Source organism: Triturus cristatus, chromosome 2_2 (assembly GCF_964204655.1).
Source record: "Triturus cristatus chromosome 2_2, aTriCri1.1, whole genome shotgun sequence".
In the NCBI taxonomy this organism is placed as follows: domain Eukaryota; kingdom Metazoa; phylum Chordata; class Amphibia; order Caudata; family Salamandridae; genus Triturus; species Triturus cristatus.
In genome coordinates this window covers 781,372,720-781,389,688 of record NC_140582.1, presented here as the reverse complement: position 1 = coordinate 781,389,688, position 16,969 = coordinate 781,372,720, and positions in this window count along the sequence as shown.

The window sequence follows — 16,969 nt, the reverse complement described above, 5'->3', positions numbered from 1 at the left end:
GATTAATTAAATATTTTAAATGTTCTTGTGTTACTATAGACGGACCAATTAGAGTACTTTTCATAAAACTGTTAATAATGTTTTGCACTGGTGACAAGTTATTACTGATAGTTTTCTTTTCTGGTGATATTCAGATTTTTGCACACTACATATTTCAATAACCCTTTCTGCTGGATGGTCTGGGTACCTAATTTGATCTTATGTGAAACCCCTGTCAGTAGTTGTATCATGGCAGCATATGGGGCCTCAGAAGTTACTATAAAAAACAAAGTTAAAGTGGCATTGTATGGCTAACTGCACAAACCATAACTCAATCCCAATGCACTGCTCATGACCTCACACCTGATTTAAAAGATCACATCACATATTACATAATTGATCACAATTAATCATAATTGATCTGTTGCTTTTGTGTCCATTCGGCAGATTTTGGACGGGCTGAAACTGTTGCACTGTTGATGCTGGACTTGAGCACGGCCTTTGACACCGTATCCCACAGCCTCTTACTTGAGAGGTTGTGGAGTAGTGGTGTCGGTCATAAGTCCTTAAAAAGGCTGGCCTCCTTTCTACAGGGCCCCACCATTCAGGTGCTGCAAAAACCTTTTGAATCCAAGATTCTCTGATTACAGCAGGGGATGCTCAGGGCTCATCATTGAGCCCTACTTAATTGAATCTATATATACGCCCCCTAGCGGATATCAAGCGGTATAGTTTTAATATCATATTGTACGCTGATGATACTCAGCTTATCGTCACACTGTCACAGAATTCAGCCAGTGTGGCCACGTCTCTGAGGCCCTACTTGTTGGAAGTCATGCAATGGATGTACCTCAATTGCCTGAAACTAAATGCAAGTAAGACCGAAGTCCTTATCCTGGGCAAGCAACCTTCCATCTGGTCTACTGCCTGGTGGCCAGCTTTGCCTCATTCTCTTCCTTTGCCAAAGCCTAGGGTTAAAAACCTAATCATTTGGTTTGATGAAAACCTTATATTCAATAGGAAGATCATGGCCTTGGCAGGCAAGTGTTTTGAGTCCTAAATTCACTCAAGAACTTCATTTGTTTTCTGCCTGAATCTGCCAAGAAAACAGTAGTCCAGGCACTGGTTATTTCCAGGCTGGACTTTTAAAATAATCTATATTTGGGAGTTTCTCAATCTTGCTTGATGAGACTTTAATGCATAAAGACCTCTGCAGCTCGGCTGCTGTTGAAGCTTCCAACAGTGGCCTCGATGAGCCCTTCATTTTGTAAACTGAACTTGCTCCTTGTAAAGAAGTGTCTCCCTTTTAAAGCTTTGTGCTACTGCTACAGGGCCTTCTTGAATACAGGTGCCTGCTCTCTGCAACCCCTCATCAAGCCAAACTCCCCTTCAAGGCACTGTGAAGAAGGCCTGCACATACAGTTCCTTTAGCTTTATAGCTTCCAAGCTGTGGAATTCTCTGCCACTTTACTTAAGACAAGCAAAGATTGAAATGGTGTGGTGTTTCGTAAAAACTTAAAAGCCTGGTTATTCAGGTGGGCTGTTCTCTTACTCCTCTGGGCTGCTTTATGCTTTTGGATCACTGGAGTTAGACCTTCAGCGCCGGGACACTTCAGTTGAAGTAGCTGTGTGCTGTATACAAATATTTATTATTATTATTAGTAGTAGTAACTCAGTTTCATGTCTAAAACTCTCAGAAACGTAACAAATTGTAAAGTGCACAAAAGAGAAGGTTTGAAGACCCTGATGGGAGATCATGCTCTGTTTAGAGCTGCATAGAGGTATAACCCACTGTGCTCAGCCTTTGGCTGTTTACAGTAGACATGCCGCACAGGGAATGGGCTTTGTATGAAAGTAGGATCTGCTTCTTATGGTTATACTCACTTTTTGATTGATGTTACACAGTTTTTGACTAAGCTGAGAGGGATGTTGCTAATCAGGACCTCAGTCTATCTGCTTTCTCTTTAAAATGTTATGCCATGTACTTTGGTACACTCCAGATTGGATAGTGGGGTACCCTTGTCAATCCCTAGTATATGTTACACATGTACCTAGGAAATAGGTACTCCTGAGACCTCCCCTGGGCTGAACCCTGTATTATGCCACCCTCATGGGAGAGGCCATGCAAAATGGAACCACAGGCATGCCAGTCCGTGTAAGCTGGTGCGTGCACCACTTAAGTTAGATATAGGTTTACTACATCTATAGGTCTCTACACTTAAAACTTATAAGTCACCCCTATAGCACGCCTTGGCAATCCTGACGTAAGGGTGCTGGGTTTTACGTGAGAGGGTGCCCCTGCATGAGCAGAGCCCCTCTGTAGCCTTCTGGAGACCATTATCCCGGGTTGTCTGTGACAAAGCCAGACATATAGGTAGAGGTGCATTGTATCCTCGCGGTAAATGCTATCTCGAAAAAAGCTGAAACAAATCATGTCCTGTTTGGTATCAAACACCTTGGAATCATACCTCCATACTGGTAACCGGTGTGGGAGGTATGATTCCACCCTTCTTCGTGGGGTCACTGGTCTTTCCGGTACCAGTCTTCTCGACCCGGGCAGCACAAAATGGTTGCTGCCAACCAGATACGCATTTCTGCCCTCCTGCTGCTGAGCCAAGCTCGAGCAGGGATAGCTGCTTTTGAGAGGGTCAGTAAAGTACAAAGGGTCCCTCAGGAGCAGTGGGCAGCTATCTTGTGGCTCTCCTTTGCTGACAAAGGTAGCGATAAGCTCCTCACTGTTAGAGAAGAGGATGCTGACAAATATTCAGTCCTGAAGAGAGCTCTCATTGATGGGTTTGTCTTAACCACTGAACAGTACAGGATTAAGTTCAGACACCCAGAACGCACAGAATCAGGACTGGGTAGACTTTGTGGACAGTGCCGTTAAGGCTCTGGAAGGCTGGTAGCTTGGCAGCAAAGTGAATGATTTCAAGATATTGTACAATTTGAATATGAGGGAGCAGATCCTTAATAATTGCCAAAATCAGTTGTTGCATCAATACCTGGTTGACTCTGATCTGACTTCTGATCAGGACCCCAGTCTATCTGCTTTCTCCTTAAAATTGTATGCCATGTATTTTGGTACATTCCAGATTGGATACAAGGGTACCCTTGTCAGTCCCTAGTATATGGTACACATGTACCCAGGGCATTTGTACCACAGAGGCCTTCCCTGGGCTGAAGCATGTATTATCCTTCCCATGAGAGGCCATGCTAAAAGGAACCACAGGCCTGCCATTGCAGCTTGTGTAAGCTGGTGCTTGCACCACTTACGTTAGATATAGGTTTACTATATCTATAGGTCACTACACTTAAAAGTCACCCCTATAGCAGGCCTTGACAATCCTGAAGGCATGGTGCTGGGCTTTACGTGAGAGGGTGCCCCTGCATGAGCAGAGCTCCTCTCTAGCCTTCGGAGACCATTCTCCCAGGTTGTCTGTGACACAGCCAGACATAGAGGTAGAGGTGTATTATATCCTCGCGGTAAATGCTATCTTGAAAACGCCTGAAACAAATCATGTTGTGTTTGGTATCAAACACCTTGGACTCATACCTCATCGGTGTGGGAGGTATGATTCCACCCTTCTGAAGCGAGCTTCGTGGGGTCACTGTGCCTTCGGGTACCAGCCTTCTCGACCCGGGCAGCACAAAATGGTTGCTGCCTACCAGAGACACATTTATGCTCTCCTGCTGCTGAGCCAAGCTTGTGCAGGAGAAGGCAGGGCAATAGACATACTGTCATAGGGAGGTGTGACCCCCTCCCAGACAGGATTTAGTGTATTGGGGCTAGGTGGGTGCACTTTCAAAGTGCCTGAAAGTCTGCATCTGGGGCACACATGGTGTACCTGTGCATAGTACATTTCAAATCAGTCCTGGGAGCCGTTAGCTCCTTCTCTGGCACGAAACTGACAAAGGACATGGAGTATCCTCCCCACTGTCCTGACTCTCCCCTGGGGGTGTCCCCTGAATCTGTCCAACCCTCTCCCATGGGTACAAAAGGGTTTACCTGGTTGTAGGACTGTAGATTCGACGTGGACAAGATTCTGATCAAGAAACCACTGAACTTCCACCGTATGGACACTCTGGACTTTGCTGGACTTCGACTAGGCCCAACTTCATCTCCCTCTCCATCTAAAGCATTGTCTGTGCCTGTGCACCATACGGGCACCATGTGGGACCTGTGGAGCATCAAGTACATCTGAAGTATCTCCCTTGGGGTGAAGGAGTCACTCCCCTGCATTCGCAGGCACCGTAACACAACTAACACATCTGCTAATCCTGAGCTCCTGCGGACTCCAAAGGGTCAAGCAAAACAGGAGGTTGGTTCTTATATTCCTTGAGGTTGAGCTGCCCTCTCACAAAGTTTGAGGCCAATATCCCTTGTGGGGACCGCATAACCTGAACTCCTGTGCACAGTGTACTTTTCCAATTGCATATGCTTGTTGGCATTCTCCAACTAAGTGCATTGGGCGATTGATAGCCCCAACCTCTGCGCACATTTCGTACAAAGCACTTTGGCCTCCTCACACTCTGTGCCCTGCAAGCTGGTACTTCGTGAAACTGCTAGAGGTCCCCTCGCGACTCCTGTGCCTTTGGCCTGTGGGTCCATTTGAGGGGCAACACTGCTTTTCTTGGGCTCCCCTGGTTGCTCCAGGCCTGCCCTGACTCCTCTTGTTGTGGTGAGTCTCCTGGTCTGTGCTGGGCCAGACCGTGACCTTCCTCGACCTTCTTTGTTGGTTGCCGCTGCCAAGGCTTGTTGGTGCTCCCGCCGGACACCGACCCCATAACACTTGACATTCTTTGTGGGACAGCTTGTACCCGGCTTCTGGTCATCTTTGACGTCTCCTGGTCCCTGTGGCTGCAGAGTCAAGGTCTCCTTCTTCACACCTGAAGCACCCGACAACGGTGGGCATTTGTCTACCGAGCCCCTGGTCACTCCTGAGTGACCCTGACTCTGTCCCCTCTGCTTTCAGGTTACTTCCTTCAAGAACCCACTTGTGGGTTTTACCGGATGCTTTTCTCCTTTCCAGCAGTGGCATTTCTTTGAAGACTCCCATTGAGAACGACAGCGGTTTCAGACGTCATTTCGACCCTATGCACCCATCGGTAACTCTGATACTTTGGTATCCATGGGTGGGGTGGCTCTCCAACCTTCTATGCTCCAAAGGGTTTCCTCGTAATCCACTGGGAAGGGTCATTAAATACTAAAACTGCAACCACGACTCTACCATTGAATTCTACGTAGCACGCGGTCGTGTTCTCACACTGGACCCGTCCTCCGTGGTGTCCCTCCTTACTCACCTTGGGTGGTTGCTTGGGTTCCCAGCGATTCTACACTCTTTAGACATTGTCTTGACTCAAGTCGTGGTTCTTATACCACTATTTTAGTATATGGTTTGGTCTCCCTCGGGAGCCCACTGTGTATTAGTGCTACTTACGATTGTTTCTGTGCTATAGTATTGTATGCTTTGTGTTTATATGCGTGTAGCAGATACTGTGAGGGATTTAAGGTGAGTTATAATTATAAATACATATTTTTATAACTACTGTGTGGTTATTATTTGATGTAAACAATACATTAAGGTTGCATTCTGGTAAAACAAGCGGTTTAACATTTCTTCAAGACTAAGCCTGAAGGCTGTTCTCCACAGCTACCACTTGGATAGCTTTCTAAGGTAATCTTTGACATCTTAAATTACCATAAGGGTTAGTTCGGACTGGTGCAAGGTGCCCACTTTAATTAGTGGACAGCATATACCTGGCCAGCTTCTTACAGGCTTTTACTAGGCCCTGTCCCGAAGTCAAGTAAGCACATAACCCACAGCATATAGCTTTAGTTGTGTGCAGTTGGGGTTGAACATACAACTTTTTGCAGCGGGTGTTGTGCACAGGTACTGGGGTTTGACAAAACCCCTGTGCCAAAATCTGGGTTGCAGATAGCTTACAGTGCATGACTTTCAGTTGTGGAAGTGTGGGTTGAGTGCAGTGCCTGACCTTTAGCTAAACCCTTCACTTAGCTCCCAATGCAGCCAGACTATATTTTCACTATTCTAAACAGGATCTTACATCTTTCCCATGAGTCCATCAGCAGGATGACTACACTGCCTGGGCCTTTCATAGTGAGATCATCAGTGATGACAATGCTGAGGATAAATATTATGTCACCAGTGATTCAGCCTTACTATGTTCAAGCCACTATGTGCCAACCCCAACAGCACACAACATTTGACCATGTGCAGTAGGGGCTGGCTGTAGCGCTTGATCTGTTGTCAGGCTCTCCATCCAACACACCAGCAGCCAGACCTCACTGGATAATGTCCTTCAGCCAAACAGCAGAGCTTAGACACAGGATTGGTCTGAAATCTTCTGACAGGCAGTGATTCAACCACTGAACTTCCACCGTATGGACACTCTGGACTTTGCTGGACTTCGACTAGGCCCAACTTCATCTCCCTCTCCATCTAAAGCATTGTCTGTGCCTGTGCACCATACGGGCACCATGTGGGACCTGTGGAGCATCAAGTACATCTGAAGTATCTCCCTTGGGGTGAAGGAGTCACTCCCCTGCATTCGCAGGCACCGTAACACAACTAACACATCTGCTAATCCTGAGCTCCTGCGGACTCCAAAGGGTCAAGCAAAACAGGAGGTTGGTTCTTATATTCCTTGAGGTTGAGCTGCCCTCTCACAAAGTTTGAGGCCAATATCCCTTGTGGGGACCGCATAACCTGAACTCCTGTGCACAGTGTACTTTTCCAATTGCATATGCTTGTTGGCATTCTCCAACTAAGTGCATTGGGCGATTGATAGCCCCAACCTCTGCGCACATTTCGTACAAAGCACTTTGGCCTCCTCACACTCTGTGCCCTGCAAGCTGGTACTTCGTGAAACTGCTAGAGGTCCCCTCGCGACTCCTGTGCCTTTGGCCTGTGGGTCCATTTGAGGGGCAACACTGCTTTTCTTGGGCTCCCCTGGTTGCTCCAGGCCTGGCCTGACTCCTCTTGTTGTGGTGAGTCTCCTGGTCTGTGCTGGGCCAGACCGTGACCTTCCTCGACCTTCTTTGTTGGTTGCCGCTGCCAAGGCTTGTTGGTGCTCCCGCCGGACACCGACCCCATAACACTTGACATTCTTTGTGGGGCAGCTTGTACCCGGCTTCTGGTCATCTTTGACGTCTCCTGGTCCCTGTGGCTGCAGAGTCAAGGTCTCCTTCTTCACACCTGAAGCACCCGACAACGGTGGGCATTTGTCTACCGAGCCCCTGGTCACTCCTGAGTGACCCTGACTCTGTCCCCTCTGCTTTCAGGTTACTTCCTTCAAGAACCCACTTGTGGGTTTTACCGGATGCTTTTCTCCTTTCCAGCAGTGGCATTTCTTTGAAGACTCCCATTGAGAACGACAGCGGTTTCAGACGTCATTTCGACCCTATGCACCCATCGGTAACTCTGATACTTTGGTATCCATGGGTGGGGTGGCTCTCCAACCTTCTATGCTCCAAAGGGTTTCCTCGTAATCCACTGGGAAGGGTCATTAAATACTAAAACTGCAACCACGACTCTACCATTGAATTCTACGTAGCACGCGGTCGTGTTCTCACACTGGACCCGTCCTCCGTGGTGTCCCTCCTTACTCACCTTGGGTGGTTGCTTGGGTTCCCAGCGATTCTACACTCTTTAGACATTGTCTTGACTCAAGTCGTGGTTCTTATACCACTATTTTAGTATATGGTTTGGTCTCCCTCGGGAGCCCACTGTGTATTAGTGCTACTTACGATTGTTTCTGTGCTATAGTATTGTATGCTTTGTGTTTATATGCGTGTAGCAGATACTGTGAGGGATTTAAGGTGAGTTATAATTATAAATACATATTTTTATAACTACTGTGTGGTTATTATTTGATGTAAACAATACATTAAGGTTGCATTCTGGTAAAACAAGCGGTTTAACATTTCTTCAAGACTAAGCCTGAAGGCTGTTCTCCACAGCTACCACTTGGATAGCTTTCTAAGGTAATCTTTGACATCTTAAATTACCATAAGGGTTAGTTCGGACTGGTGCAAGGTGCCCACTTTAATTAGTGGACAGCATATACCTGGCCAGCTTCTTACAGGCTTTTACTAGGCCCTGTCCCGAAGTCAAGTAAGCACATAACCCACAGCATATAGCTTTAGTTGTGTGCAGTTGGGGTTGAACATACAACTTTTTGCAGCGGGTGTTGTGCACAGGTACTGGGGTTTGACAAAACCCCTGTGCCAAAATCTGGGTTGCAGATAGCTTACAGTGCATGACTTTCAGTTGTGGAAGTGTTGGTTGAGTGCAGTGCCTGACCTTTAGCTAAACCCTTCACTTAGCTCCCAATGCAGCCAGACTATATTTTCACTATTCTAAACAGGATCTTACATCTTTCCCATGAGTCCATCAGCAGGATGACTACACTGCCTGGGCCTTTCATAGTGAGATCATCAGTGATGACAATGCTGAGGATAAATATTATGTCACCAGTGATTCAGCCTTACTATGTTCAAGCCACTATGTGCCAACCCCAACAGCACACAACATTTGACCATGTGCAGTAGGGGCTGGCTGTAGCGCTTGATCTGTTGTCAGGCTCTCCATCCAACACACCAGCAGCCAGACCTCACTGGATAATGTCCTTCAGCCAAACAGCAGAGCTTAGACACAGGATTGGTCTGAAATCTTCTGACAGGCAGTGATTCAACTTACTGGGCAGCCAACAACCATTGTGCACTACGTTTGTTAAGGCTTTGTACGCCACCTCCTACCTGCCTGCAGAAACTTGCCTTTGACATTGAGTTGTTTTTTTTAGAAAACTTTTTGGGAGTCCATCAACCTTGAGCTGGGTTTTTATACTTATACTTATATAGCTTTTTATACCATAAATATTTGAAAAACTGATAAACATATTGGCACAAAAAGAACTTATCCTTAGCAAAGTTCTAATTTCCTGCAAAATTTGGTGTAATCCTGCCCAGCAGTTGTTTTTTCAGTAACTATGACCAAAAATGTAGGAAGGAGGAATCTGACTATATGGTTGACCCCACTTTTTACCTGGTGTTTTGCTGGTTTATGACTTAGGTGGACTGGGACCCTGCTATTCAGGGCCCCAGTCTATCTGCTTTCTCTGTAAAAAGGTTTCCATGTACATTAGGTACATTTCTAATTGGATTCTGGAGTGCCTTATAAGCCCCTAGTATATGGTGTACTGTGTACCTAGGGCATAGGTACCTCAGAGGCCTACCAGGGGCTGAAGCATGTATTATACCAACCCTGGGAAGCACTCCAAAATGACACCACAGGTCAGCCACTGCAGCCTGGGTAAGGTGGAGATTGCACCCCTTACTGTGGTATAGGCTACCTATATCACTACCATTGCACACACATATAAAACCTATAAGCCACTCCTATGGCAGGCCTTAACAATCCTGAAGGCAGAGTGCTTGCTTTTTATGTGAGAGGGTGCCCCTACATGAACAGAGCCCCTCTGCAGCGTTCGGAGTACTTCCTCTGATGCTGTTTATGGTGCAGCCTGACCATATACTCTTAAGTGCATTATAACCTCACGGTAAATACTAACTTTGGACTGGCTGCACGGAAACATGTGGTGTTTGGTGTCAAACACTTTGGAATACTACCCCCCCACCAGTTCTGGCAGCGGGGGTAGCATTCCACCCTTCTAGAGGGAGAGCCATGTTCACACTGGTCTAACCCGGTAAAGACTTTCTACAGCCCTGGCATCACAAAATGGATGCCACTGCAACAGACACGGGTCTGGCCTCCTGCTGCTGAGCGAAACTCCGGCAGGGGAGGCCTGGACAATAGGCTTCCTGTCCCAAGGTGGTGTAACCACCTCCCCAGACCGGCAGATGTGTATTGGGCCTGGGCGGGAGCACTCTCTGGTGCTTTGAAGTCCTGCACTGGGGGCACACTGGTGTCCCTGTGCATAGTCCAGTTCAAACCGGTTGCAGGGGCTACCTGCTCCTGCTCTGGCATGAAACTGGACAAAGGAAATGGGTGTAACCACCCCTCTTTCCAAACCCTCCCATAGGTGGGTCCCTAGCGTATGTTCAACCCCCAAACTTTGTATAAGTATGGGAACCCAGTCCTTGCGACATTAGATTACCCTGGACGAAACTCTGCAACATATTTCCTGGACCTTCAATGTTCTACTTTGCCTAGACGACTGAAGACATCTCCCTTGGGGTCAAGGAGTGACTCTCCTGCTTGGCAGGCACCAAAGAATCAACTGACCAGTCTGCATCGCTGAAGCTCCCACCAGACGCCGAAGTCTTTGCATCCCCAGAGGTAGATTTCCAGACTTCCCCGAGGCTACCCTGCGTCCACAGCAAAGCTGAGGCCCGTGGCTATAGTGGGTGACGTGGAACTGTGACCCCTGGACACCCTGAACATTTGCTGCTCCATCATCTTCCTGGTCTTCCTCAAAGTTGTGCTTTGGGCTCTGAGTAGCCCTAGACTTGAGCACCTCCTGCACTGAAGATTTCTGGCCTCCACTCCACGAGTGACCCGTGGGCCAGTTTCCAGTGCAACCGCTTGAGGCTCCTTTGCAATCGCTAGCCCGTTGGCTAGTAGGTCCCCACGAAGGCAACTCCTCTCCTGATTGGGCTTTTCTGGTTGCTCCAGACATGCCCCGACTTACCCTTGCTGGGTGAGTCCCCCAGACCTTGCTGGTCTGCACCGACGTCCTTTCTCTGATTCCAATTGATTTGGCGTTGCCAAGGTTTGTTGGGTCTAATCTGGCCTCTGACACCGCAGCACTCGACAGACTTCGTGGAGCAGCTCGAATCCAGCTCCTGGTCATCATCAACACCTCCTGGACATCGTGGCTGCAGAGTCAAGACACCTGTCAACTCACCTGTAGCACCCAAGATCGGTGGGCATTGGTCTATCGTGCCCTTGGTCACTGGTAAGTGACCCAGACTCTGTCCCCTCTGCTTTCAGGTTCCTTCCATCCTAGATCCGGGCTTGGATCTCTCCGGACACTTCTCCTCTTCACTGCAGCAGCACTTCCTGAGCAGCTTCCATTGAAAACAGCGACGTGACCCGACACCATTTGACACCTATGCACCCGGCTTCCCTGGGTGAGGTAACTTGAGTACTCCGGTGCCGCCGTGGGTGTTGGCACTAGACACCTCTAAGTCCAAAAGGGTTCGCTCGTAGATATCCTCTAAGTGTCCTTAAACTCTAAATTTCCAACCGAGACTTTCCTCATAGAAGTTAACGGCGATTCGCGGCTGTGTTCTCACATTGCACGCGTCCCCCGTGGGTCCCCATGTGTCACTAACTTGGGTGGTTCCTTGTGGTCCAAGCACTTCTACAGGCTCTAGGCCTTGTGTCTAGTTCAGTCATGGTTCTTATACAACTTTATTGGTATATGGTTTGGTACGCCCGTAGGGCCCAAATGTGTATTTGTGCTATTACTGTTGATTGCTGACTTGTAAATTAAGTACTTCGAACTCCAGTTTCATAAAGAGACTAGACAGTGTGTTATATCTTAAATACATATATTTTAAATATATACCTGGTGTGGTTGTCCTTTCATTTGGTAATTCAAGAGATTATAGACTGGTAAAACAAGCTTCTTTACATTCCTTCAAGACTTAGCCTGAAGGCTTCTCTCCATAGCTACCACTAGGATAGCTTTCAATAAAGGTTTTCTTTAACCTATCACCATGAGGGGTTATTTGGACGGATACAGGGTGCCCACTATAACTAGTGGACAGCATATATCAGGCCAGCTTCTCACATTGGTGTGCAGCGTGTGGGATTCCAGCTTGCTATTGTTTTACCAGATAATGTAAATTGAATTGATCAACTGAAAACCACTAAAGGTACCTTAGGTACATATAATATCAAGTTTAGTATACAGTAAGTTCTACTGAACTGAGAGTTGTGTGTTAAGGGATAGCACACCCTTTCTACAACTCAAGAGAGTTTAGTAGGCCACACTATTGTAGGTAGTGCAATACACCACACCACACTATTAATGTCTAATCAGCCAGGAACCAGTGGGTCCATGCCAGAAGCCAGTGAGCTTCTCCCCTATAAATATGAGGATCTCTCCTTTGCACAGCTTAGGGCCTTATGTTCCATTAGGAAGCTGAAGACAGGCAAAAGCCCAACCACCCAGCATCTCTTAAAGATACTCAGGCTGGATGATCTCTCAGGGCCTAGTGGGCCTGAAGGGGTAGGCAGAGTGGGTGGGGCAGCAGTTGAGGGTGGGCCTAGGAGTGGAAACTCCCCTAACCTCACCTCTGCTGCTGACCAGACTGATGACAATGATCGGGATCTGGTGAACCCAGCTCCCCTGGATGAGGATGAGGAGGATGACAACAATACTCCCTTCTTTGTCCCTCCAGGAAGAGTTGAAAACAGGGTTAGAAGGGATAGATCTCTCTCAAGGGAGTCTGTCCAGTCTACCTCATCTGTAGGGACCTCTGTTTCTTCTCACAGAGGGAGGGAACCCTCCCAGGAGAGGAGTTAGAGACTGCTGAAGTATGAGCAAGATACGTTCAACCTCAGAAAGCAGCAGATGGCCCTAGATAGGGAAGCCCTAGACCTCTACAGTGCTAGTAAAAAGGAGGGACTAGAGTCTCTTGGTGGCAGCAATTTCCCTAGAGATAGGGAGAGGTCTTATGACCATAGAAACCTAAGGAAGATTGTCCCTCCCTACCAGAGTGGGGATGACATCCACAAATGGATAACTGCCTTGGAGAGGGCCTGTAAAGTACAGAGGCTCCCCCAAGGGCAGTGGGCAGCAATCTTATAGCTCTCCTTTGCAGACAAATGTCTCCCATGACATTCTCCTGCAACGTCTTGAGGAGATAGGGGTGATCGGCACTGCACACCAGTGGTTCCGTTCGTTTCTCAGGGATCGTTCCTTCTGTGTGGCGTCCCCGCCCTACCAGTCCAAATGTCATCGTCTGTCTCTTGGGGTCCCACAGGGTTCCTCACTGAGCCCCACGTTGTTTAACATCTACGTGAGGCCGCTGGCTGAGGTTGTGAAGCTCTGTGGTATGACCATGGTGTCGTACGCAGATGACACCCAGCTAGCGGTCACGATCAGCGGGGACTCGGGGGTGGATGCCCCAAGATTCAGAGAAGGACTCAGGGCGGTGGCTGGTTGGATGACGTCCAACTGTCTCCAACTAAACGCCAAAAAAACGGAGGTGATGATCTTTGGGAAGCGGACGGACCTATGGGGAGATACTTGGTGGCCCTCTGAGTTGGGGCCGACCCCCACTCCGGTTGCGGAGATCAAAAACCTTGGTGTTTGGCTGGACCCTTCCCTCAACTTCGTTGGCCACACCAAAAGGACGGCGGCTTGCTGCTTCGGCATCCTGCGCAATCTGCGCCCTGCCCTTAAATACTTCGATGCCGCAACTCGTCAATTGGTGGTGCAAGCAACGGTTTTGGCACGGCTGGACTATGCCAGCTCCCTTTTTATAGGATTAAACCAGGCTGAGTTAACCCGACTTCAAAGAGTGCAGAACGCTGCGGCCAGAGCGATCATAGGTCTTCCTAGGTTTTGCTCGGCCGGTCAATCTTTGCGAGCCTTGCATTGGTTACCCGTTAGGCAGCGGATCCACTTTAAAGTTTTGTGCCTTTCCTTCAAAATTCTGAAGGGCCTATCACTTCCCTTACTGCACCAACTCTTGCGCCCTTACATCCCGGGCCGCACTCTGCGCTCGCTAGACCAAGAATTAGCGGTAGCCCCTCGGTTCAAACTCAGTCGGGTGGGGGGTCGCTCTTTTAAGGTGCGGGCAGCCGCACTCTGGAACGCTCTCCCTTTGAAACTCCGGACCTTTGGTGACCTGCTCTCCTTCCGCAAGGCCGCTAAAACTCATTTATTTTCTGAGCTTTGTTAAATCCTGCACTCCCCAATTTCTTAATAATTATTTCTGTTCCCCAGTTGTGTTGTGTTCGCCACCTTGTCGGTGCGCCGGGACGCTCCTTCGCTGGAGCAGCCGTGCGCAATACAAATAGCACTAACATAACATAACATAACAAAGGTAGAGACAAGCTCCTCACTGTTAGAGAAGAGGATGCTGACAATTACAAGGTCTTGAAGAGTGCTCTGATTGATGGGTTTGGCCTAACCACTTAACAGTATAGGTTGAAGTTCAGAGACACCCAAAAAAAACTCAGACTCAAGACTGGTAGACTTTGTTGATTGGCTACTAAGGCTCTGGAAGGTTGGATGCATGGCAGCAAAGTGCATGACTTCATAGGATTGTACAATTTGATTATGAGGGAGCAGATCCTTAATAATTGTCAAAACCAGCTTTTACACCAGTACCTGGTGGACTCTGATCTGACCTCTCCCCAAGAATTGGGAAAGAAGGCAGACAAATGAGTCAGAACCAGGGTAAGGCCTAAGAATCAGGGGGGTGAACAGAATAAAGATTCTACCAAGCCCCAAGAGAAAGGTGGGGATGCATCTAAAGATAAGTCCACTACAGGGCCCCAAAAGTCCTCTTCTGGGGGTGGGTCCCAGACTCCTTCCTCTCCTGAAAAGAAACCATATTGCCATGTCTGTAAAAAACATGGGCACTGGAAAACTGATCCCAGTTGCCCCAGGATTGGCAATAAAGAAAATGTTCCTCCCACAAATACTACCATTCCCCCTGGTACTACTAGTAGTAATCCCCCAGGTGTATTAATGTACCCAAAAAGGTAGGTGCATTCTCATGGGGAACAGAGGTGGGTCCTAGTTTAGACATACCCCCCTCACATGCCTCCTTAGTCTGCGATGGTGGTGTGGGATTTGCCACTTTTACCATAGGTCCCAATGCTTTGGGCAGGTACAGACTGGAGCCAATAATCAATGGTCAGGAAGCTGTGGCCTAGTGTCACCATGGTGACAGAGACACTGGTTCCCCCTCAGCAGCTTTTACCTGACTTTAGTTATCAGGTGACCAACATAGATGGTGTCAGCACAGATGACCCCATGGCCATAGTCAATCTCAGCTGGGGAGAGGTCACAGGCCCAAAGAGAGTGGCAGTGTCCCCAAACTTGCCTGTAGATTGCCTAATGGGCAATGATCTGGAAATTTCAGCCTGGGCTGAAGTTGAACACCAAGCCCATCTGAGAATGCTGGGCATACCTGAGAAGGGTAGTGGGGCTGTGATGGCCGCAGCCCAACCCCAGAAATATTTTGGAGTAATGGAGCCTGAAATAATGGCTCACTCTCCTACACAAGAGAGCACAAGGGTTGAAGAAAAGTATTCTTCCCACCAGACAATAGATAAGGGTCAGCATCCTTTGGGAACTGATCCTACCCCTTGTGAAGGAACTGCCTCAGAGGTAGTCAGGCCTGGCCTGGCAACACCCCTGATGGCAGTGGAACCTTCCAAGGTGGTACACAGTCTGGAGCAGGTAACCTGCCCCTCTCTACCCTGCCTCAGTCAGCCCAGGGCTGTGGAGGTCAGGGAGGTCAGTGGAAGCCAAGGGGGCCCCTGTCCAGAGGAACCCCCCATCAGCAGATTAGGGGCTCCCAGGCTAGGAGCCCTAGCCAGGTGAAAGTTCCTCACCCCACTGAGGGATCCCCATTACGATTGTGTAGGGACCTCCCCCAGCAGGTCTCTGTTGGGCAAGGGCAAACATGGGACCCAAAGGTTCCAAACCTGCTCAGCCCCTCCAGTGTTCCACCCAAAGGGACCCAACCCCCAGCTGTAGGCAGCCAGAGGTAGACCTTTAGAGCAAAGTACAACTCAGTCATGGAAAGTAAGGCATCCATGGTGACAAGTGATCTGAGGAAGCTGAGGCCAACTTTATCAGGGCCTCACTTCTTGTTGGACTTGGCCCTTTTTGCAGGGTCATCCCTGAACTTTTTGCCTTCCTCCTGTATTTTTTCTGACCTGTTGTTGGCTGTTTTATGACTCTGGGCACTTTACCACTGCTGACCAGTGCTAAAGTGCATATGCTCTCCCTATGGTAAATGAATGTATTGATTAGTGATTCCATGATTGACTGATTTGGTTTACTTGTCAGACCCTAGTATAGTGCACTGAGTGTGCCCAGGGCTTTTAAATCCAAATGCTGTTGGTGGACTTGCAGCACTGGTTGTGCCACCCACAGAAGCAGCCTTGTAAAATGTATCCAAGGTCTGCCATTGCAGATCCTGTGTGCAGTCTGGTACTGTCATGCTGACTGGGCAAGTGCAGTCACTTGCCAGTCCCTAAAACCTTCCATTTTCTTCATATCAGATACCCCTATGGTAGGCCCAAGGGCAGGGTGCATTGTAAGTATAAGGTAGGACATGCCCTGATGTGTGTGGCATGTCCTGATAGTGAATTACAGCCATTTTCGTTTTTCTCTATTGCAAGGCTACCTGTTCTCCATAGGCCAGAATGGGCTGTTAGATTATTACATGTTTATAATCTTAACTGACTCAGAGAACATGGTAGAAATTTGAGTTTAGAATGCTTGAACTCAGAATGGTAAAATACATCTTTTAGTGAAGGTGGTTTTAACGTTCTGTGTTTGAAAATACCACTTTTAGAAAGTAGGTATTTTTTTGTCTAACCATTCAAACCTGCCTCTGCTAGGCTGTGTATTCCTTGTCTGGAGTTTGAGTGACAGGGGCTGGGGAATTCCAGGGGGCTGGGAAATTCCCGGAGACAGGGTGGGACCTCGTGGCTGAAGAGTCAAGACACCCGTCAACTCACCTGAAGCACCCGACATCTGTGGGCATTGGTCTATCGTGCCCTTGGTCACTGGTAAGTGACCCAGACTCTGTCGCCTCTGCTTTCAGGTTCCTTGCATCCTAGATCCTAGGGCTTGGATCTCTCCAGACACTTCTCCTCTTCACGGCAGCAGCACTTCCTGAGCAGCTTCCATTGAAAACAGCGACGCGACCCAACACCATTTGACATCTATGCACCCGGCTTCCCTGGGTGAGGTAACTCGAGTACTCCAGTGCTCCTGCGGGTGTTGGCCCTAGACACCTCTAAGT